Source organism: Mustela putorius, unplaced genomic scaffold (assembly GCF_011764305.1).
Source record: "Mustela putorius furo isolate JIRA1106 unplaced genomic scaffold, ASM1176430v1.1 tig00537350_pilon_pilon_pilon, whole genome shotgun sequence".
NCBI classification, from domain to species: domain Eukaryota; kingdom Metazoa; phylum Chordata; class Mammalia; order Carnivora; family Mustelidae; genus Mustela; species Mustela putorius.
Window position 1 is genome coordinate 20,097,514 of NW_025422471.1, and position 24,135 is coordinate 20,121,648.

Genomic DNA, 24,135 nt, shown 5'->3' on the forward strand with positions numbered 1-24,135 from the left:
GGCAGGCAGAGAGAGAGAGAGAGAGAGGGAAGCAGGCTCCCTGCTGAGCAGAGAGCCCGATGCGGGACTCGATCCCAGGACCCTGAGATCATGACCTGAGCCGAAGGCAGTGGCTTAACCCACTGAGCCACCCAGTCGCCCCGGGAATCAGCACTTTCTGAACACATCTGATGACTCTTACACACACTAAATTTTGAGGAGTGTTTCATTCTCACTCCTTGCATGCTCTCCACCACCACTGAGAGAGTAGCACCTAAGTCTACAGCCAGAGCAGCAGAAGTGGGAAGGGAGGAGGTTTTTTCCACATCCAGAAGTTTGGATAGTGGCTCAGGGATATAATCAGCAAGCTAAACTAATCTAAGCTAAGCTAAGCTAAGCTAAGCTACTTTTCCCCTCTTGACTATTGATTTTAATCCTGTTGCTAGTAAGTGATTTTTACCTGGTGGTATGGGTAAGATGGGAGTTTTCTTTGGCAGCTCTAGGAATGAAGTGAAAATACTGGGGTGGTGGGGCACCTGGGTGGCTCAGTCGGTTAAGTGTGTGACTCTTGGTTTCAGCTCAGGTCATGATCTCAGGGTCGTGAGATTGGGCCCAAGGCAGGCTCTTTACTCAGGGTTGAGTCTGCTTAGAATTCTCTCCCTCTCTCTCTGTTCTTCCCCTGCTCAGGAGCATGTTCTCTCACTTTCTCTCTCTCTAAAATAAATAAAATCTTAAAAAAAAAAAAATAGTAGGATGGTAAGCTGCCACGTACTAATTCGGTTGGAGTTTCTCTATATTTTTCAATATTTTCTAATTTTTTACAAGAACACCTATTACTTTTCATAATCAGGAAAATAAAAAAAAAAAAATTAGTCTTTAAACCAGGAGTTACCACATCCCTAAGAAACTACCGAAAATTTAATAACATCCTAAAGCAGGAAACTACCTGAAAATGTCCTTCTCTTGAAATTTAGTTTTTATACACACTCTCAGTCTTCTCATTCTTGAACTTAACCTCTGGATTTTATTTACTAAACTTACTGTCTACTTCCTGGTTTGTTTGTTTGTTTGTTTGTTTGTTTTTGCCAACTAACCAAGCTGATTTCAGTCATGTAAATTAATGTACCTATTTTTTTTTCTATAAGAAATTTTTCATACCTGACTACCATTGAATATGCCTGGTATATCCTTTCTTCGGGTTTTTAGGTGTTTATTTTCACTAAACTGCATTTATCTTAACCAAAATAAATTTCCCACACCATTTGTCCCTCAGAGGTAAGCAGTCCTTAAAATTCTGATTTCCTCTGTTGTTTACCTCTTTCTTTTCTTAACTCACCAAAAATAAGCTTGTGAAAAATGACTTAGCTCACTTTTTTCATCCCTCTCCCATCCACCCTACATGCTACTGCCATTGTTACTATCATTATTAATTACTCTCCTAGTCATTATTAATTACCCTCCTATCATTATTAATTCATCCTTGAAATTTTTAAGATTTTTAAACTTGTTTCTCAATCTTCCAACTTCTGACATGGTTTAGTGATTTCTCACTGGGTCAGATAATGAAGATATTAGCCCCTTCTCTTTCCTTCACTTCTCCCTCCTCTTTCTCTTCTAAATCCTGTTACCTAAACCTTTACTTTTATGATTTATATTTTGTACAACCATACTTGTCTTTAATGTTTTGGGTATAGATTCTAAAAATTAAAAACCAACAAACAGTACTGATGTCATTTTAACGACCTAAATATTATTTACTGCAAAAGCCAATAAATACATTAGCTTATCTTTACTTCTCAGCAAGTCCTATGTCACTATGTTGGGTGACTCCAAAAACAGCACTCCGCCTCACCCTCAAACAGATTATGACATGGCCTTCATTGATCCAAATCCTGTTTCATTTCGTTTTGCTTCATATTTGTAACATGAATTTCTTGTACTTTTTGTGTTTGATTTGGAGGACAGAAAGGAGAGATGTTTGTCTTATTTTCTCCTTATAAATAGAAGATATATATGCCTGAAATGTACCCTCAACTCATGTAATGAAATCTACTTCTCCCAAGAGATATTTCTTCTATAGACCTGGACTGATGACCTGGAGGCCTCATCCTAGGCTCTCCTACACTGAACGTCTGGGTGAGGTAACATGTCTTCTTTCTCTACTCTCTCCCTCATTTTACTTTCACAGAAATGTCTTCAAAAAGCATATACATGGTATGCAAATTTTCTGAATTCTTCCATGCCTAAAATTGTCTTTCTTCTACCCTAATACTTGATTCATAGATTGGTTATGAAACTGTTCTGTCAAAATAACTTTTCCTCAGAATTTTGAAAGCATTTCCCTATTGTATTCAAACACCCCCCGCCCCTTGACTGAGCAGATGCCTGAAACCAGTCTAATTCTCCATCCTTTTGAGGTGAGGTTTTTTTTTTTTTTTTTTTTTTTTTTTGTAAAACTTCATAAGATCTTATCAGTATCTAATATGTTCTAAAATTTCATAAGAGCATGCCTATGTGGGTATTTTTAGTCATCTTTTGAAGCCCTTGATGAATTCTCTTAATCTGATGTTCAGCTCTGGGAATTTTTCTTTTATTCTTTTGTTCACTTCTTCCTCGCTCTTTCCTCTGCTTTCCATTTCTGGGATTCCTGCTTATCTGATTTTAGATCTTACAGATTTATCATATCTTGTCTTTCATATTTTGGTGACTGTTTTTGCTTGATGTTCTTGGAGTTCTACTTTTTAGCAATCATTTGGAATTTGTAAAACTCAGTTCTCATTTTGCTTCTTTTTTCAAGGAATCCTGTTTTTGTTTTACAGATGTAGTTATCTTCTCAAAGTCTGCCAATATTGATAGAATAAAATTTTTGCCAGTTCTCTTCTAGGGGAAGGAGATTTAAAGATATAAATTTTCAGTTATAGAATAATGACATAGGAATGCAATATACAGCATAGGGAATGTAGTTAAAACTAATAACTATGTATGGTAACAGATGGTAGCCAAATCTATTACAGTAATCACTTTGTAATGTACATAAATGTTGAATCACTATGTTGCACACCTGAAAATAATACAATATTGTATGTCAACTAGACTTCAATTAAAAAAAAAAGTTCTCTTTTGTTCCCTAAATTACCTCTACTTCCTCCAGGGCCAATATATATTGTTATATATATGTATTTAACACATATTTTTATAAATATTTACTTATCTTATCTTGATTTTGTTTTTCAAAACCACTACTTTTCCTCTACTATCTGATATCTTGGATGTCCATTCATACTTAAGAACAAAGGTCTGGGATATCTTTCTAGATAACCGATTGAGATTGTCTCTGTACTATTTTTAGGTATGTCTTCCCCTGAGTGGGAAGAATGACCACAAATTCAGTGATCACAGGCTGGAAGGTTTTTAAATGTTGGCACAGGAAGGAACTAGAATGAGGACAGTGGTAGAAGCCTCAGTTTTCTCCCAATCTTCTGCAGAGCACTGCTTGCCAAACTCTTTTATGTCATCAAATGTATGGGGGGAAAATTATTGGGGTACTTGGACTTACTTTCAGCCAGAGAAGATCCACCAGCAGGTCTAGCTGCTATGCAGCCCTCAGGCCTCCCAGCAGCTGTACATATGGAGGTAGGGGAGGCAGCACCTTCTGCATTACACTGACCAACCTTCAAAACATCACTTTAGTTTTCTGCAGTCCATGATTGCCAGCTGGAGCCCAAATATCTTTTTCATTTCCTATATGCCCACCAGTCAGCTGTTTCCTCCATACTGTCTCCTTCTTCAGTTCTCTGTGTTCTATCTTCCAGAAATTTGTTAAACTCTCATCTTCTTATGACCTCTATCTTCCTTTCTCCTGGTAGTTATGAATTTCTAGTCTGACCACTTTGCTGTGATCTCAATGGAAGCAGAGATGGAGGGCAGGTACATAAATATGCTTGGCTTGCCCTCTTGAAATCCTAGACCCAGATACACTAGATTGCAGGCAGCCAGAATAACTCTTCCTATTCTGATTTCTCCATGTTTTGCATCTTTTTAAGAAAGATATTGTCCTTTGGTTAAAAAAGACTTTAATCATGAAATTATCCTTACTTCCTCCTTAACTTTGATCCCCACTTATAGTCAGCTGTTGAATACTATCATTATACCCTGGCAAGAAGTCTAAAACCTGTCTCCCATTTAACATTCCCATCACTCATCCAAAAAGTGCAGACTGGTAAGAGGCTAATTATGACCTCAGTACTAACTATGCTAGGTGTGGATGTGTCTACTAACCTTGCTGTAATAATCATTTTGCAATATATACATATATCAAATCACCTTAAACTTAGACAATGCTGTATGTCAAGTATATGTCAATAAAGCTGGGGAAGAAAAGAACTTCCTAGATCTGACCCTCACAGATCCACCCATACTATAGTGACAGCTCCCAAGTGTTCTTTCCTCCTATAACTTCCTCCTTCTGATTCAACCCACCTACTGTTCATCTTTCCTTGTAATTCCCCCAGGGTACGGTTCTTATCATTCACCATATGTATCAACCACCAGAACATGAACCCCTGGAAGTACTTCTGAGAACTTCGGGGAAGATCTTTTTTAAGCTCCACCCTCTCCCCAACCTGGTTGAGAAATAAAAGAGGCTATTAATGAAGATGCTGCATAAGTAAACAGTATGAAAGTATTAAAATATATATATATATATATAGGGAATCCCTGAACAAAATAAAATATAAGCTTCTCAGCTCGGCATTAAAGCTCTTCCATGTCCAGGTCTCATTCCACATTTCTGCCCTTACCTCTCCCTCCTCCCTATACGCTTTGGATTATAACCAAGCTAAACTATTTTCTAGGCCTTAATTTGTTCTGCAATTTCCTACTCTCATGCCCTTGCTTTTCCTATTTAAAAAGCATATTCTCCTCATAGAGGGAAGATGTTGTCCATTTTGCAAGGATCAACTGAAATGCCTTCCCTCTCCTCAAATATTCCTTAATCCTCCCAGCTAGAAGTAACTTCTCTCTCCCTGTTTTATCTTCATACTTGGTACACACTTCTCTTACTTATAGCCCCTGTCATATTCTGGCTTAATCAATAGCCATTTGTGTACACGTATTTTCTCAGACTATAAACTGCTTGAGGACAGAAGTCGTAATTGTTAATTTTTTTTACTTTCTTAAAACATTTAGCACAGTACCTTTTACGAAGAGCCAATGCTTAATAAATGTACTTTGACTGGAAGTAGATAAACCTGGTAAGAAATGACCATTGTAACCCTCAACGACTTTTCAGTACTCAAATTTATTACCTTTACATTCCAAGTTCTCTAGAACGTACAAGATTCTCCCACAGGAATCTTGATTCCCAGGCTAAAAGATTCTATTCACAGACTACCAAGCTAGTCAGTATGCTATGTCCATCCCATCTACCACATTTATGATCTTTATGAATAGGTTCCCATCTACCACATTTATGATCTTTATAAACCCATTTGGTGCCATTCAACACACAATACTCTTTCTATCTGCTGATCTCATTTGGCTATATTCCCATCAACTGTAATTTTTTTTTCTGTTACTTAAATTTAATAATTATTAAATAGCTTCCCCAGCTAAATGATGTTTCTTTTTATTTGCCACAGTACTTTGCTCATGACAGGACTTAGAAAACATTTGATTTATTGAAGTTTTTAATCATTCATTTAAATTATATTTAAACTAATCAGCAGTAATATCCTAACATATCCAATAATATTAATTACATTATCTTAAATTATGATTTAGTATCTTCAACTATAATTATTAGCATAAGCTATATTAATGAAGAACATTGCACAAATATATTTGCTAATTGATTATTTTAATGTATTTAAAGTAAGTCTTTTAGGGGTGCCTGACTGGCTCAGTCAGTTAAGTGTCTGCCTTTGGCTCAGGTCATGATCCTGGGGTCTGGAGATCAAGCCCATGTCTGGGCTCCCTGCTGCTTCTCTTTCTGTCTCTACCCCTTCCCCACCCACCACCCTCCCCACCCCTATCCCCATTCATGCTCTCACTCTCTCTCAAATAAATAAAATCTTTTAAAAAAAAGTCTTCTTAAAATAGTTTAAATTATATATCATCATGTTTATACTATATAAGTGCTTTGCATATATGCCCTAATTCATCCCAGGTATATATAAATTATTATCAACTTCAAACCAGTAGGCTATTATACAATTAAAGCTTGTTTGTAAAATAAATAATAGAGAAATCTTTTCTCAGTATATTTCTATAAATTTTTATGGAAATAATTTTAAAGTTAATCTGAATTCATCCCAGCAGAAAGATTTTGTACAGAAGAACACAACTTCACTACGAAATGAAGATAGAAGTATGTTGCTACATACTATTAGTATACTCAGGAGTCTTGTCACCTCATCAAAAACAAGCTACTTTCTCTTATTTATTTATTTTCCAGAATTGTACTTCTTTCTTACAAATATATTTCTACCGTCTTAATTATCTTTCTTTTATAACATCCTATCATATTGTGTAAGTCAGAAATCCTTTTAAAAATTACTTGAACTGGGGCACCTGGGTGGCTCAGTGGGTTGAAGTCTCTGCCTTCCTCTCGGGTCATGATCCTGGGGTCTTGGGATCAAGCCCTGCATTGGGCTCTCTGCTTGGTGGGGAGCCTGCTTCCTCCTCTCTCTGCCTGCCTCTCTGCCTATTTGTGATCTCTGTCAAATAAATAAAATCTTTTAAAAAAATTACTTGAACTATGTTGTAATGAAATATAAATACGCAAATGGGTTATTAGTACAAAGACGAGAAGTAGTTACATAGTAGGGAGACAGTTTTGTAGAGAATTAATGTACTAGAGAACCTACCCTAAGGACAGGTTACCAAGTTACCCAAAGGAAACTTTAAATGGTAGCCAGAGAGGACAACTGTTTCATCATGTGATACAAGGGTTTTTTTTTTTTTTTTAATAGAAGTGTGATTTTCATCAAAGATTCATTTTCATAGAAGTATGAAGTTTCTCAGTGAATCCTAGAAGAATGATTGCATGATATAAGAAAAAAATCTGAAAGAAAATTTGATTTGGAAGGTTAACAGCAGGGTCATTTCAAAGAAGTCCAATATAAATGAAGGGCAAGCAGAAGCAGACAGTATGGGAAATCTCTGGAATCTATGAGATTTACAGTATCTAATTTTCACTTCTTTTTTTTTTTCCAGAGTGTATGTGACTCACTGACTTATCTCCACAGGGAGAATATGAGAAACCAGACCCTGAAGACAGGATCTTTGATGTTTCTGAATTTAGCATTCCTATTAGAAAAATTGTGAATTAAAATTAAAGTGTAATAAAAATTTTTTAATACAAACACAGGTAGTCCAATTATACTATAGAAATACAGGCTTTCTGAAATACAGTCCATATTCATTACTGCATCAAGAAGCACAGAAACAAGACAGAGAAAACCCATATTTTTGAAGTTGGCCGATGACCCCGCAACACTGAGAGGTGAAGAGCTACTAGCCCCTGTAGTCAGCAGGTGGGTACTGCTTCCCAACCGAAATCCACCTCCTCCCCTCCCCTCCTATGCTTCTCCCTCCTAGGCAAGACAGCTTTCTTCAGCTGATCATAAACCCAAAATCTAATCCACAGATCAGAGAGTTTGGCCAAAATTTCCCTTTAGAAAGAAAAAGATAATAACAGCAAGGGAGGTAGAAGGAAAAATAATTAGCTCTCTTACAGCCCAGACAATGTTCTCAAGCAAAGAAACTGACTCACAGCTGAACAACTTCCTGCAAGAAATTTTTCCACAAGACAGCAGTGATGCCATAGAATCCAAAAGAGGAAGGAAGGGAGGAAAGGAGGAAGGAAGGAAGGGGAAGGGAAGGGGAAGGGAAGGGAAGAGGAAAGGAGAAAGAAAAGGAGAATCTATGCCTTGGGGTTCCATAACTCCATCTCTTCTACCTAAAATCTCTGTGAACCTGACAGCTCATCATTTTACTGTCAGATCTAGTGTTTTAATCACTTTGTTGAAAGAGGATATGGAGGGCAGAGTCTTGTCTGAAATGATGATTTCCCAAATAGTTTCACTGGAACATAACCAGTATTCTCAGTGCAAACAGATGGGCTCATCCACACTGCCCTGGGGCGATCTACAGAAGGAAAGTTACTGTGTTGGGTCCTCAGATCTGGTGCAGGCAGCATCTCATAAATATGTTAATGCTGAAGTCACTATGTAGGCTGAGAAAAAGCAAGAAGAAACAGCCAAAATGACCCCAAAACCTCAGGACTGATAAACAGAGGAGATAATAAGAAAACACCCAATAGGCAAGCAAACACATTTAGAAGGCATCAGTTCGGTTGAAAGGCTCCAGCTGGAAAAGGTCAGAGGTTAAGAGCCCTCAATTTAGTAACACTGGGTGTGTGGGAGCCAAGGGATCTTCCAAGAGAAGGGGGTCAGGGCTCAGCTTGGCAGACCACAGGAGCTTTGAGGAAACTATCACAAGACTGAGAAAGAGTTCAGGGAAGGAGGCTGGCTTGGGGGTGACCACACACTCAGACCCAGGAGGACAGGAATGAGACCTGGCACAGAAGCCCGAGATGAAGCCAAAGTGAGTCAAAGTCTGGAGCATAGGGTAGATGAGGTGGAGAGAGCTACCACTGAATGAGTAAAGAATCTGAAAGATAAATGTGGTCAGAGAGCAGATAACTTTTATAAGAGCATTCCAGAATGAGCAGATGAGAAAAGCAGTTTGAATAAGGAGGGAAATATCTGTTCATTTTCACGGGCAATTGTAAGCTTAAAAGGCAATGCTGGAGATTTTTAGCCTTAAACAGACAAACGGTATACTATTTCCTGGTCAACCATCAAATATAACCTGGTATCTGGAATACAGTTCAGTATGCAAGCCCCAGAATAAATTATGTCAACCGGTCTGTATATTTCCAGCCTTAAGAAAAGCTGTGTGTTTTTGTCCCTCCAGAGGGTACCAAAAGTTTATCAACTCTCAGCCTCCTGCCTCTCCCTCACTGCCCAGTGTTAGATGACATCTCTGGTGGTCTCCAACATGGATCCCAAAGCCCCAGCACTGGGGCTCACTGCTCTACCCCCCACCACAAGTCGGCCTTCCCACAGACAGGACTGTCTCAGGTCTGCCTCTCTTCCTGGGAAGTCAAGGGTGCATGACTGGTTTTCTTAGCACCTAATGGAAACCAAACCATCCCAAAAGACAAACGCAAATGGGTTGGAATTACATGTACAGGCTTTACACACATGACACCACATCAAACATAGAAAATATTTCCCAGCTTCATTGTTTTCCTTTGCCTTCATGCTGTTGTATACCTCAATTCTATCTGAAGAAAACATATTAATAAAAAATGTCCTACTTCAAAAACCAACAAATTACTTTGATGCTACTTCAAATTCTGTGTTTTTAGTTCTCCCACATTTTTGCCTTGATCGCCAGATAAGAAACCAATATATCAGAGTGAATACCTTGTTTGTGTTTATTATTGTTATCTTTATGAGAAGACGTTAACCTCTGCCCTTTGAGATAGCAGAATCAGCCAACCTCAGATCAAACAAAATGAACTGAGAAACATCTGAGACACAGAAGGTTCATCACTGTGATGCTGGTTTTTGGTGGCTCAATCCAGCTTTGCAAAATTAACCCACCCCACCCCTGAATGCATTCAGAAATTATTTTATTTGCTCTTATTCATCAGCAAAGGAAAAGTAGCAAACCCCAGATCAATGATTATTCATCCCACTCTGTGATAACCCTGACCCTAGTAAAGCCAACATCTGTCTTATGTTTGGGGTGGATGACAGCCAGCCAGGGATCAGAAAACAACAATTTCCCTGGTCATATGTAAACCTTGCCTGGCATGCTGACTTTATAAACCACCCTCTAAGCTCAGTAAATTTAATTGGTAGATAGGGTTGTCTTTCTTTGGCTTACTTCCCACTGATTCATATTACTGCCATGAGCACACGTATGATCAGACATGCACTAACAAGGGTCTGTCTAGACAGGCAGAGAAGGTTTTTCCTCCCCACCCCACCACACCGCCCAGAATTAGGCATAAAAATATGCTACTTGTGAATAGGACAAATGTTTACATAAATCATACTGGAAAAATAAATACTGTTCTCAAATACTTCTAGTGGAGATGCTCTGGAAGGAATGAGTTAGGTATGGGAGCTACCATATTAGTTTGTCCCCTACGTGCTTCAAAGCTGTTTGAGCTAAGAAGAGGGAAGGCAGCTGTGTGCTGAGAAAGGTGAGTAGCAGGACTATAAATCAGTGCTTCTGATAGGCTGATTCCATCTCACTTTGCTTCAACCAACATTCAACCTCAATTTATGGTTGTGAGGAGGGATCAAGCATGGTTAATCGTGTTGAAAATGACACTGGCCATTCCTCCAACGTGATACGAAAACTTACAAAAGGCACTTTTTAAAAAAATTACTTTGAAAATCTCAAGTGAGGTATATCATATAGAAAAATCTGTTACTCTAAATGTAAGATTCTTAATGTTTTCTTAGGAGAGGTTTTTAAAAGCACCACCTCAAATAAACAAAAACAAAACAAACAAAACTTTAAATAAGTCCTAACACAGAAATAAAACTACAACCTACTTTCTCCTAACCACACAGTCCACTCGCAGCCTTACCTAATGCCTTATTAATATTTTCTTAACTGAGCACATTTATAAAACTAAATCTGCTAAAAACCAAACTCATAAGGTTTCCTGTAAGTAACTCCCATTTAATCCTTAATTTTTATATTATGAATCCATCCATTATCTCAAGTAATAAAACCAAATCAACAGCATATTTTCAAAACTCTCCTAAGCAAGAACTGAGGATACAGAAGTCTTATAAAATGTAATCCCTACCCTCAAGGAGCTTCTCATCAGATACTCTATTCCAAATTAATTCTTAAAATTATTATTGTAGAAGGGGCGCCTGGGTGGCTCAGTGGGTTAAGCCGCTGCCTTCGGCTCGGATCATGATCTCAAGGTCCTGGGATCGAGTCCCACGTCGGGCTCTCTGCTCAGCGGGGAGCCTGCTTCCTCCTCTCTCTCTCTCTCTCTGCCTGCCATCTCTGCCTACTTGTGATCTCTCTGTCAAATTAATAAATAAAATCTTTTCAAAAAAAATTATTATTGTAGAAAACCAAAGTCCAACAGATAACTTTGTGAGTTTTTAGATCAAAAAAGGAAGATTTTCACCAGCTGAATGGACAGTAACAACATACGTTCCTCTTTGAAGAGGAGCTTCTGCCTGAGTCTAACATAAGGTTCTATTTGGGGCTGCCAATCACAACATCCATTCCTTCTAGATTCAAACACATGTGATCCAAACTGGGTCAATCATAGCTCTGCCCTTGGATATCTTTTATATGGAACTAAAAGAACCAACCATACTCCTGCCCTTCCCATTGTTTGGTTACATTTGTCAATAAATCACCTCCTTGGTAAGCTAGTTGGAGCTGGACTTCTATCATTTGGAACAAAAACAATTCTTAGCTATACCAAACAGCTGTTCTCTATCTCCAGAGCACCTAACAACAGAAGTGGTCTTGGACTTCAGCAAGAGTTACCTGATGAATATGACTACTATTTTATGTATACATTTTGATTGTAAAGGAGCTCAAACAATAAACTTGCTATCAAGTATGTATGTGAAACTATCCTGATCTTAAACTATCTTGGACAACTGTCTTGAATAACTTAACATCCAGACACAGGTAACAACCTACACTGGGTGAATAATTCTCAAACGATTTGTTCTACAAAGTTTGGACCTGCTCTAATGATGCAAAGACCCCCTACCCCCTTCAACAATGCAAATTCCTCTTTCTGCCTTCTCACTTCAAATGCCTTCCACTTATTGTCATCCTGCTACTTCTATGCCTCCACACATAAAATACATTCCAGTGTTACCCATACATACTCTGTCTGCCTTTTCACAGCAACCTAGTTAATCAGCTTTTCCCTCCTGGCCCATCTGGGCATCCACACCAGCTGGACTTCCAACCATTCCTTCTTAGGTTCCTCTCAATTCAGAATAACTGGTGCCACCACAGGACAACATTTTAAGAACCATTAGACAATAGAATTTCTAATATTCCCAGCAATACTATTATCTCTACAAAATAACACTTTTTTTTTTCTTTCTCTGCATGTTTTGTGTCTTTTTTGGCAATTAGAGGGACAGATTTTGGAAGTTCTCTGCCCTTCCCATTCGGCAGTTACATAAAACAAGAAATGTTCAGTACGTGAATATCAACTAAGAATACTGTTTTTTCAGCTGCTTTTCCTTAACCTTGGGATTCCTGGATTGAAATGGGGGGAGGGATAATAATTAGATATGATGCTTGAGAAATTGATTCCTAATAGTTTGTGAGGTTGAAGGTATTCGTCATTTCACCCACTCGTCAAGTGTTTCTTCATGGTTTGTTCCACAAAGAAAAGGGTTCTTGGGAGGCAAATCTGTTTGAAATTATTCAGTTCAAACACTGACACTGTGAAATTACAAAGAAAGAGGTCAAATAACCTTACACCAAAAGTATCGGTGGATTTCCAGAGTAAAGTATCGTCTACCATCATGTAGAGGTTGTACAATGGCTACAGACTCTAAAGAGATAAAAAGAATTTAAAAATAAATAAATAAACAGGATTTTCCTTACAGTAGAAAATATTCAAGACCCACCCACACCATTCCCTCTCTCTCTCTTTTTTTTTTCTTTGACCTTCCACTGCTAACATAGCATTGAAATTACTACAGACACGGAGGAGTTTGGAATCTCCATTAATATTTACATAGCTTGCCACCCAGGCTATGACCCACCCTGCTGCTACAGAATAATAAATTCATCTGTCTCTACTGAGGCCTGAGAAGTTTTATTTCACTGGGGAGTAAGCATAATTTCGGCTACACACGTGATATGATTATCATGTCTAGTTTATTAGCCTGCCTATCTCTTGAGGCTATTTCATTGTAAAAATGTATTCAATAAAACTCTGGAATGACCAAGATTATGTAGATTTCTCCAAAAGTCTTATTTCCTTAGTAATTGCTAATATCACTAAAGTTCAAGTAGGCATGAGACCAAAAGGGAACAAGAAGTAACCATTCTGCAAATGTGCCATGAAGTATACGGCCCCCTCGAAATGAGGAATGCACTCACCAGCAGCTAGAGGCAGAAATGCATTTCCTTCCAGTAGCTCTCCATTCCAATAAGTTATACCGTCCTTCAGTGAAAAAAACAAAAAATAAGTTTAGAACAGTTGTTTTGATCATTTTGTTTAAAAATAAACAAATTGGAATCCACCTTAGTTTTAAGAACCGAAGTCTGCAAAGAAGTTAAAGGAAGAAAAACCACATGATTTCTAAGGTCTCTTCCAGATTTAAAATTCAAAATAACATGCCGTGAAATGATAAATCTCTATGTGGTATAGAGGGGTGCAATGGGAATTTAGGAAAGGGAAGAAAAGGGAAGAAAGTACGACAAGATGTTTCCAAATGTGTGGACGTTGGAGCTGTCTACAAATATTTTGTTTTTTTCTTCTAGCATAAGGGAGGCTTGCATAAACCCCCTTCTTGAAGTTAGGTGTGGCTAGGTGGTCACTTTGGCCAAAATGTCTGAAGCAAATATGACATATGTTACTTCTGCGCTAGAGCGCTGAATTGTCAGTGTTTGCTGTCCTTGTGCCCTCTTCACTGATCACCACAACCAGTCACATTCTATAGAGATGATCAGCTGCCAATGTGGATCCTGGAGGGAAGATGCCAGGGACTGGAGCCCCTGCACTAATGCTGGATGACATGTAGTACCATAAGAAATCAACCTTTGTTCTTTTAAACCACTGAGACTTAGGAGTTGGTCCTGCAGCATAAACCCAGCTCTGCTAACAGAGAAATCAGGGAGAGCTTTGGAGGGAACATGAGAAATCATAAGAGAGTAAAAGCAAAAGAGAAGAAAGGGACTGAGAGATTCCAGAAATGGGATCTAGTCCAGAGACTTTCAACTGACCCAATAAATAAGAATATCCAGGGGTGGGCCTTAGATACCATAAATTTTCTTTTTTTAAGAATTTTAATTTTACTTATTATTCTTTTACTTTTTTAATTGAAGCACAATTGCCATACATTACATTAGTTTCAGGTATATGCCTTAATGACTCAATATTTGTATATATTAGGAATGATTACCACCAGTCTGGTTAACATCTGTCACCACACAAAGTTACATACGTTTTTTCTTATAACAACAACTTTTAAGATTTACTCTCTTAGCAACTTTCAAAAATGCAATACAGCATTATTTTTTAAAAAGATTTAAGTATTTATTTATTTATTTATTTATTTATTATCTGAGCAAGAGAAAGAGAGAGAGCAGGAGGAGGGGCTGAGGGAGAGAGGAGAGAGAGAATCTCAAGCTGACTCCCTGCCGAGCACAGAGCCTGACACAGGGCTCATCCCAGGACACTGAGATCACAACAAAAACAGTAATCAAGAGTTAGATGCCCAACTGACTAAGCCACCCAGGCTGTCCTGCAATACAGCATTATTAACTATAATCACCATGCTGTACATAACATCCCATGGCTTACTTATTTTATAACTGGAAGTTCATATGCTTTAACTTCCTTTACCCATTTCACCCCTCCCCCCACTTCTGGTAATCACCAATCCGTTCTGATATCTATGAGCACATTTTCTTATTGTTGAGGGGTTTTTTCAGATTCTACATGTAAGTGAGGTCATTCGGTATTTGTCTTTCTCGGACTTATTTCATTTAGCATAATGCCCCCAAAGTCCATCTATATTGTCACAAATTGTAAAACTTCATCCTTTTTATGGCTGAATAATGTCTCCCTATATATATAATCACATCTTCTTTATCCATTCATCCACTGTGGATACTTGGGTTGTTTCCATATCTTGGCTATGGTAAATAATGTTGCTATGAACACAGAGGTGATATATCTTTTCAAGTTACTGTTTTTGCTTTCTTCAGATATATACCCAAAAGGAATTGCTGGATCATATGATAGTTCTCTTTGTACATTTTTGAGGATCCCCCATACTGTTTTCTATAGTGGCTGTACCAATTCACTTTCCCACCAACAGTGCACAAGCATTCCCCTTTCTCTACAACACTTGTTATTACCTTTTGATAGTAGCCATTCTAAAAGGTGTGAAATGATATCTCACTGTGGGTTTTTTTTTCCTAAATATATTTTTAAGTAATCTCCATAGTCAACCTAGAACCCGAATTCACAGCATTGAGACAAAGAGTTGCATGCTCCACCAACTGAGCCAGCCAGGTGCCCCTCCTTGTGGTTTTGACTTTCATTTCCCTGATAATGAGTGATGATGAGCATTTTTTCATGTAGCTGTTAGCCAACTATATGTCTTTTTTGGAAAAATGTCTAACTTAGGTCCTCTGCCCATTTTTAATCAGATTTTTTTTTTTTTTTGCTACTGAGTTTATGAATTGTTTATTTAGTTTGGATATTAGCACCTTATCATATATATGATTTGTAAATATTTTCTCCCAGGTGATATGAAAGCACATCCACGGTCTAAATAGTAGGGATAAGAGTAGAATAAGAGTGAAAGGATATGAATAAGGCACAAAGACCTTTTGCCTTGTCCCAGACAGGGTTTCCAAATAACTTCAACATAGAAAATAGACTTGTTAAATTTTGTACGACCAAAAGAAAAAAAATGGCATGATGTTCAGTTAATGGGTTATAATCATAATTTTCTCTTACCACTTTTATGTTATAGATCGTGTCAGTTTTTCAAAAACCTAAATCTTTTTTTTTGCAAAGAAAAAAGGAAAATTCAAAACCCCACAGATAATTCCAAGTGACTCAAATATCAATCTATCAGGTCACATGTCAATTCATTATCCACAGCACTAATAGTACTATTACTAATGATGTTACTAGCTAATATTGATCATTTTCTATGAGCAAGGCTTTGTATTGAATAACTTGTGATTATAACCTCACTTAGTCCCCACAATAACCCCATCAGAGAGTTTCTATTATTCCCCACGCAGAGTAGGAAACTGAAGTTCACAGAGATGAAGTACATTCACCAAAAACACACAATATCAAAAGAGTAGATCATGAAGAGGAACTCAGGTTTTTCGGAATTCCATACTTGCCATACTGACTATACCAAACTGAGCCACCAAAATTTCTTTCCACTACATCATTTTACTAAATACCTATAACAGAATTAGAAAAAAAATTTTTTTAATTTGAAGCAGAAAGTATTTTAAGGAGAAAAAGAAATCTACTTATCAAGAAATGTTATTTCTTTGTGGGAAATAAATATGTCCAAGGCATCGCCGTTGTTATGAAAAGAATTTGCACAGACAGGAGATTTTTCAACCACATCCCACACCCCCAGCCCTGCACCCCTATTCAATGACAACACAGTCATTTGTATTACTCTACAATTAGCCCAACTCAGAGTCAGCTGTTGTTCACAACTTAGTAAACCAGAAGCCAATTATACTGGCAATATTAACCAGTTTTTCTGCAGTGCAAAAGTAACTTCCAAACTGAAAATTTTGTAGTCAGGGGCTCCTGGGTGGCTTGGTCAGTTAAATATCTGCCTTTGGCTCAGGTCATGATCCCAGGGTCCTGGGATCGAGTCCTACATAGTCATCTTTGCCATTGTCATCATCGTCATCACTGACATCATGGTCATTATCATTATAGTCATTGTTATCATCATTGGTCATTATCATGTCCTCATCATCGGGCTCCCTACTCAGTGGGGAGTCTGCTTCTCCCTCTGCCCCTTCCCCCTCTTGTGCTCTCTCTCTTCCTCTCTCTCAAATAAATAAATAAATCTTTTTTAAGAAAAGAGAGATATCAGAAATTAGATAAAATTTGGAAATTTTTCATTAAAAGTGGTTATTCTCTTTGGAAGTAAACTGTTAAACAGTCCTTATATTAAAAGAGCATTTGATAAAAATATAGCACATACCCACTATGCCTGTAGAGTTATACGCTCCTTGACAGATAGATAAATCTTGTAACAAGTTAGAATGTTGCCATTGGTCTTGCTGTAGAGAACTCCACAGAGTTATAAGAATTGACATACCATTAAAAATCACATTACTTTTTCCAAGGAGTGAATAGGCATAGTAGTGAATAACACAGGCATAGAGGATGAGTGAGCACACTCACAAACAAGTCAGTGATAGCACTGATTCACTTCAAACCCTTCCTGGGTCTGGCACCAAATTTTAATGAATATGTGCATAATCCATAACATTCAGGAGACCTAAGTGGTCCAAGCTTAGAGTAACATTACACTCAAGAAAATAAATTCCAGGGGCGCCTGGGTGGCAGTGGGTTAAAGCCTCTGCCTTCAGCTCAGGTCATGATCCCAGAGTCCTGGGATCAAGCCCCACATCGGGCTCTCTGCTTAGCAGGAAGCCTGCTTCTCCCTCTCCCCCACTTGTGTTTCCTCTCTCTGTGTGTCTCTCTCTCTGTCAAATAAGTAAAATCTTAAAAAAGAAAAAAAAGAAGAAAAGAAAACTTCCAAATACCAAAAGTATTTTAAAAGTAATTCAAATAATTCATTTGCATTTCTGGAAGACTCCATTCAGAATATCCAATGATAAATTTTAAATCTTATTTCTTATCTTTCTCAATTCTCTAGGGTCCAGAATTATTCCCAGAGTAAGCATCATCAAATTTTCCAAAACTCTCTATTGAAACACTGAATGGTAGGTTGGATTACTTATCCACTTTATCCTTTCTGACTCTGACTCCATGGAAAAAGTATACTTCCCCTACCCCATTCATATTGGTCGTGGACATACGGCTTGCTTTGACCAGTGGAATAAGAGCAGACATAATGTACCCCACATGTCACAACCAAGCAGAGGCTTTAAATGTACTTGTACGGTTTGACTTGTGCTCACTTCTGCTTGCCTTCTGCCATGAGAAGAGAAAACCCCTAGTAGCCCTGAAATGAGAGACACATGGAGCACACAGGAACCTGACCCGCAAGGCTAGAACATAGCATCAAAGCCGACCACAAACCTGTATGTGAGAAATTAATGTTTTGTTTTGTAGGACACTGAGATTTGGTCTTGTTCGTTATACAACATACTGCTGTGAAAGCTACCAGGCAATGTGACTTTTCTCCTTTCCTTGTTTCCTCTCTTCTCTTATCCCCAGCAAGCAAGCACCTGGTCTTTTTAGGAGGGAATAGGAGAGAGAAATTGGAATGGACAATACAAGGTTAACTTGGGAAAAGGAAAAAGTATTATCTACATAATGGCTAGAAAATAACATCATACAACATCACAGAGGATGGCCTCTAAGACTGAAACATTAAATCAACATGGCCATCAGTGAACCTTCCAGTCAGCAAAGAGAGAAGCACAGCCAATATCATCTAATGTCCAATTGGAGGACTAGAATAATCTCACATAAAAATATAACACATCTCGAGGTGCCTGGGTGGCTCAGTTGGTTAAACATCTGACTTCGGCATAGATACAATCCCAGGGTCCTGGGACTGGTCAGGCTCCACTCTCGGCAGGAAGCCTGCTTGTCCCTCGCCCTCTCCCTTTGCTCCTCCCCCACCCCTGCTCATGTTCCTCTCTCTCCTTCAAAAAAACAAAATATTAAAAATAAATAAATAATCCACCTTAGTTTATTTTCTTACAAGGAAAAAGGGACATTTGGGGCCTGGTATGAGGCATTACACTCGTAGGAACATAAGCCAGAGGTATCTCTCACTAATGTCCATACCTACTTGATTTTAGTCTCGTCTGTATTAGCCTGAGAACCCTCTGTGCCCATGGTCATGGCCTTTAAAAGAAATATTGAAATTATCTTTCACATGAAACTAAATACATAATTTCGAGATTGTTGTTAATCAATTAGGCCAACACATTTGTCATACCAATTGCCTTTGTGCTTCCATTCTGCTGTGTGGCAGACCAAGAATGAACAGAGGCTTTGTCCCATGATTGGTCTCGTTCTCAACACATGTGATCCTTTGGTAAATGGATATGATGTTGGTAATTATGTCTTTAACCGAATTACGAATTAGAATGTTCTTAACTGGAAGCTGGGAGCATCTCTGCCTCCGGACAGATGTAGGATCATAAAACTCAATGAGCAAAGCACCCTCTTAAATAAAGATCCACGGCATCCCCACTGATAAGGAGTAGAGACGAGTTCAGACAACAGAGAGTCCCTTTGATTAGACTGAACATTATTACAACTGAATTTCTCTCAGACTCCTTAAGGTCAGAATCAATATAGGCTCGGGGTAAAGAACTTTCAATGTTGTTACTTAAACTGCTCTGTCCTAAGAAAGTATAAAATCGTCTCAAGGCTTTTCTTTAATAGTGTTAGCCATGCTTATTGCCACCAAAGAATTCAACACAATGAAAAAAAGTTAAACCGTGTGTCATTTTTCCAGTACCATGTTCCCTGCCACTGTCTCAGGGAGTCTGGTGTAAATGTTTTTGCTTGTTTTTTTTTTTTTCTTAGCCTTTTCTTATTCAAAATACCATGCTTTTCTAACAAATTAATATGCCGAGTCATTTTTCACCCATTTAAAATTACCAATATAGGACAATCATTTGCAAATAGCTGATGAGGCAACTGTAAGGAATGAGGAATGAATTCTAACATTTATGCCCTGCCTGGATGATTAAGATTTATAACTGTAAACCCGCAAGTCTCCGGCTTATGTATGCAAATGCGGGGCCAATTAATGATTCACCTGCAACTGCTAATTAAAGGGCCCAGGATGATGGACGGCCACCAAGCATGCAGATTGGGGCCTGGCTGTCCAGCAACATCTATTCCCACACGAAGGACAGTCCAAGGAGAGAATATCTTACGATTAGCTCCCTGAAGAGCCATCAGAATTTTATATCTACTAATTTGGAAGAAAAAAAAATAAGTTGTGTGGGAAAATGTAATTATAATGCAGCTAGAAAATAAAAACAGGCGAAGCAAACCAAGCATTGTTGCATCATTAAAGAAGAAAATAACCCTTCTGGGTAATTTTCCCATGGAATTCAGAACAGGGGAAAAAAAAAAATTGGAAAAAGATTTGGAAGAAACCACATGTGATTCTTTCCCCTCCAGTTACAACAAATTTCCACAGTTTTCAACTCAGCAAAATGCCTGAACCAAAGCTTGGCAAATAGCAGTGAAAAAAGTTATTAATAAAATAAGAAATTTGAGACCAAGCCTTCCAGACAGCTAGACGGAGTAAGTTCTCATATTACTTAAAAGAGGTTTGCAGATATTTATTCAATTTCTGACTTCCAGTCTCAGCTGCAACAATCTAATTAAAATTCATATTCAAATGGACAAACAAACAAACAAACAAAAATGTCCTGCTTCTCAGAGTCCACAAGCATCAAGTATCTATACACCTCCAGTTCTCTCTGATTATCAAATGCTAGGACAGCCCTTCCTATTGTCACCCCTTCGGCTCAGTCACAGACATATATTAGCAAATCATCGCTAAGGCCACAGTGCTTTATGATCTACTGTATTTAAACCCACATATCTTCATGATTCTCATGTCTCAACCCAAGGCACAACCACGATATCGACTATTTAAACCAAGGGTCAGGCCTGTGGCCACACAGACCTCACCTTCAAAGGGTTGTTAAATGCAGAGTCTTATTTGGTCAGAAGCTTTTATTCCAGGCAGCCCTACCTAGTATGTCTGGGAAGCACCAGGGTTCCTGCAGAATGGCTTCCTGCATATGGCAGCCCAGAAGTATCAAGAGCTTAATGAAGTGCCATTAAAAAAAAAAAAATGGAGTGACCTCAGAGGAGAAAGACCAGGTGGGCAATGTCAGTACCGCTACTGGCAGAAAAGTCTGGCAGATGCTCGTTAGGTTTACCTCACTGTCTTGGAGAAAAGAATAACCCTTAGCCAAGGTTTGTGGAAATGTCGGACTTCCAGCCTCACAGCTACACCACTCCAAGTCTCCGATTTGCTCAGCTTTATTTACAGTCCTTTATGTTTGACTTGTATCCTATTTAGTTTTACTCATTAAGTACTTGTATGTACAGTAAAATATATCTTTACAGCAAAAATGTATCTTCCTAGATTAAATGTATTTAAATACTTACTGAGTGCCTGCTGTGTGTCAGGTGTTTCCTGCTGCATTATTCTCCGTGAATCTTTCCACCAACTCATGAGGCTGTGACTCAGTCATTAAATTTTCAAGTAGTAGAGCAGGCACTCAAGCCCCAAATCCAGCTCTTTCCATTCCAGTGCAGCTCCACCCACTATTTGGAGACCCATTTTCTCCTCTTGCTTTGTCTTCTGTTACTTTGTATTTGAACATGCTCCCTGTGCTTTTTGAAATTATCTTTTTGTGGCTTTTACCCATTTATCCCTGCTTTCCTCATGCCTCTGTTTTGATATTTTCCCCAGTTTTCTACACGTCTTTCTTCATACTCTAGATTCTTTGCCCATCCCCTTCCAATCACTTTTCCCTTCACACTGGGAACCCCAAATCCTTACATTATCGACAATATCAAGTAAAGATACACAGCTGTCCTTACTGTCTATCATCCCTAGCTGCTTTTTAAAGAAACTGGACAGGGGAGAAGTGAGGCAATAAATCCAAGGACCTGCTGCTAGCAGAAAGTTGGACTCAGTTGTCAAGAAACTAATCTGAATTCTCACCTTGGTGTTATTTTTTACCTCTGAATTTTTTCTCTCACAGTCCTTGACCATAATCACTTAATTCAAGTCCACTTTTCATCCCTCAATAGTTTTCCTGCATTTCTCCAACCTGACCTGTGCAGTCCCGCCCAACACTTTTCAACACAGATGTTCTAAACTTGAATCCTTGAGGCCAGAGCCCTTGGCTTATTGTCTCTGTTATCTCTAGTGCTTGGCACTGAGTTGGAGCTCCCTATATGATAATTAAACAAATGAATCAATACTGCTTGTTCTAGATTTCTTCACAGGTCCCAACACATGATTACCTACCCTCTACCTACTTTAAGTCCTCCCTGACTGGAATGCTTCCCCGGCAAACCCACCATTCTCATGGTTTATTTTACCTGCCTTTAAAGGACAAGTTCAAGTCTATTCTCTTCCATGGAGTACTAAGTAAACACTTCATTTTACCTGGATTTTTCTCATCCCTGGGCTCCTAAAGCAATGATATCTACATAACCCAATTTAGAATTCAATTACATGCCCTTCTGTGACATTCATGTTAGTTTCCTCATAAGGTCTTTTGGAATAAGTGCCAATTCTTATGTTAAAATATCTGCATTTAACTAGAGCTTTGTAGCTTGTAAGGTACTTTTCTCACACAATATTATCTCTTTAATCTTCTCAGCAACCCAAGGAGACAGGTAGGGCTGCGCTTACCTGCTTACCTCCTTTTGTGTGCCTCAGAGCCAGGCCTCTTCCTTCATCTGCCATTTGGTGATCAGTACTAATACTCCTGTCAACAGACTGAGAAAGAATGACACATACGTCAGAAGCAGTTCCCATTTTCTCTTTAACTACATGCTTTTTGAAGGGTAGCAGAATATGCCACCCCAAAATCTGCCTCCTTGGCATAAAGATTATGTTGAGTGACAGAAGGAGAAGCTCTGAAACAGAGTAAAAGTTACCCTTTTATAAGGGAAATTTACCTTAGAAAGAGAACCTGTACCAGAAAGAAAGCTATTACCAGAGATCACTTTTTCACCTGAGAGATTTATCTGTGTGGCAGAGCAAAATTTGTTACTGTCTTTTGTTTGTTTATACTAAGATACAACTAACATAAACATATCAGTTTCAGGCATACCATGTAATGCTTCAGTATTTGTATATATTGTGAAATGATCACAGCAATACATCTAGTTAACATCCATCACCTCACAGAGTTACAATTTTTCTTCTTGTGATGAGAACTTTTAAAATCTACTCAGGGCAACCTTTGTTTACCAAACATTTCTTGTTCTCATTACAGATTGCTTTGTTGTTCCATAAATTGCCTTTCCCCCTCTGAAGCCCAAAGCCCCTATCCCCTTCCTTAGCTCAGGATGGTCTGTAAGCCTCAATCTTCTGTCCATCTTTGAAGTATCATATCATTTGGGAGTTCCTATATGTATGTAATTAAAATTAGTTTTTATCCTGCTAATTTTTTTTTTTTAATATGGGGTGGGGAAGTCTCAGGCAAGAACAATGAGGAATCTGGCACTTGTTCCACCATAAACTAAAATGAATTGGGTTGATTAGAACTTATTTTCAGGAGAGTATATGCTTTGAAAGACCCTGGGTGATAGAAGTTCAAAAGGAGCTCAAAATGGGTTCATGTAAAAGCATTTCTGAAGTTGTTATCTGGTGGCCTCGATTCAGGATCAATGACCAACAATGGTCTTGAATTTAAGGAGCCCCCTACCTGGACTGACTGAATACACACCAATATCCTCGTGCTGTCCGTGGACTTTATTGTTTGGGACAATAGCTTTACATTTCAAACTTCTCTTCCTCCTTATTTGCTAAGCATATTCTCTGAGAAGAAATTTTGGCTTAACTGTACTTTTTATAACCCACATTTCTATGCATACTGTAGCATGCAATCACCATGAATACTGCTTGGTTTGATGATAAACTGAGGTGGCCTAAGAGAATAAATGTTATGCAAGAATTTAGGTTTTTAAAAATGAAATCCTGAAACTATTCTGTATGATACTATAATAGTGAATGCATGTCATTATACATTTGTCAAAACCCATGGAATATACAATGCCAAAATTTAATCCTAATGTAAAATATAGACTTTGGGTGAAAATGATCAGTGTAGACTCATTGAGTATAACAAATGTACCACTTTCATAAAGGATGTTGATAACCAATGTGGGGATAAGGGCTATATAAGAACTCTCTGTACCTTCCACTCAATCTTGCTGTGAATCTAAAACTTCTCTAAAAAGTAAACTATTAAAAAATGAAATCTAACTTTTACTATACATACACATATGCACATGTTCTAGAAAACTTGTTTTTTGATAACATGTCAGAAATATTTATGTACCTTGATTGCAAACTGTTTTTACTTTGCCATCATGACATTTCAATGAAAAGAAAACAATGAAAAGTATGC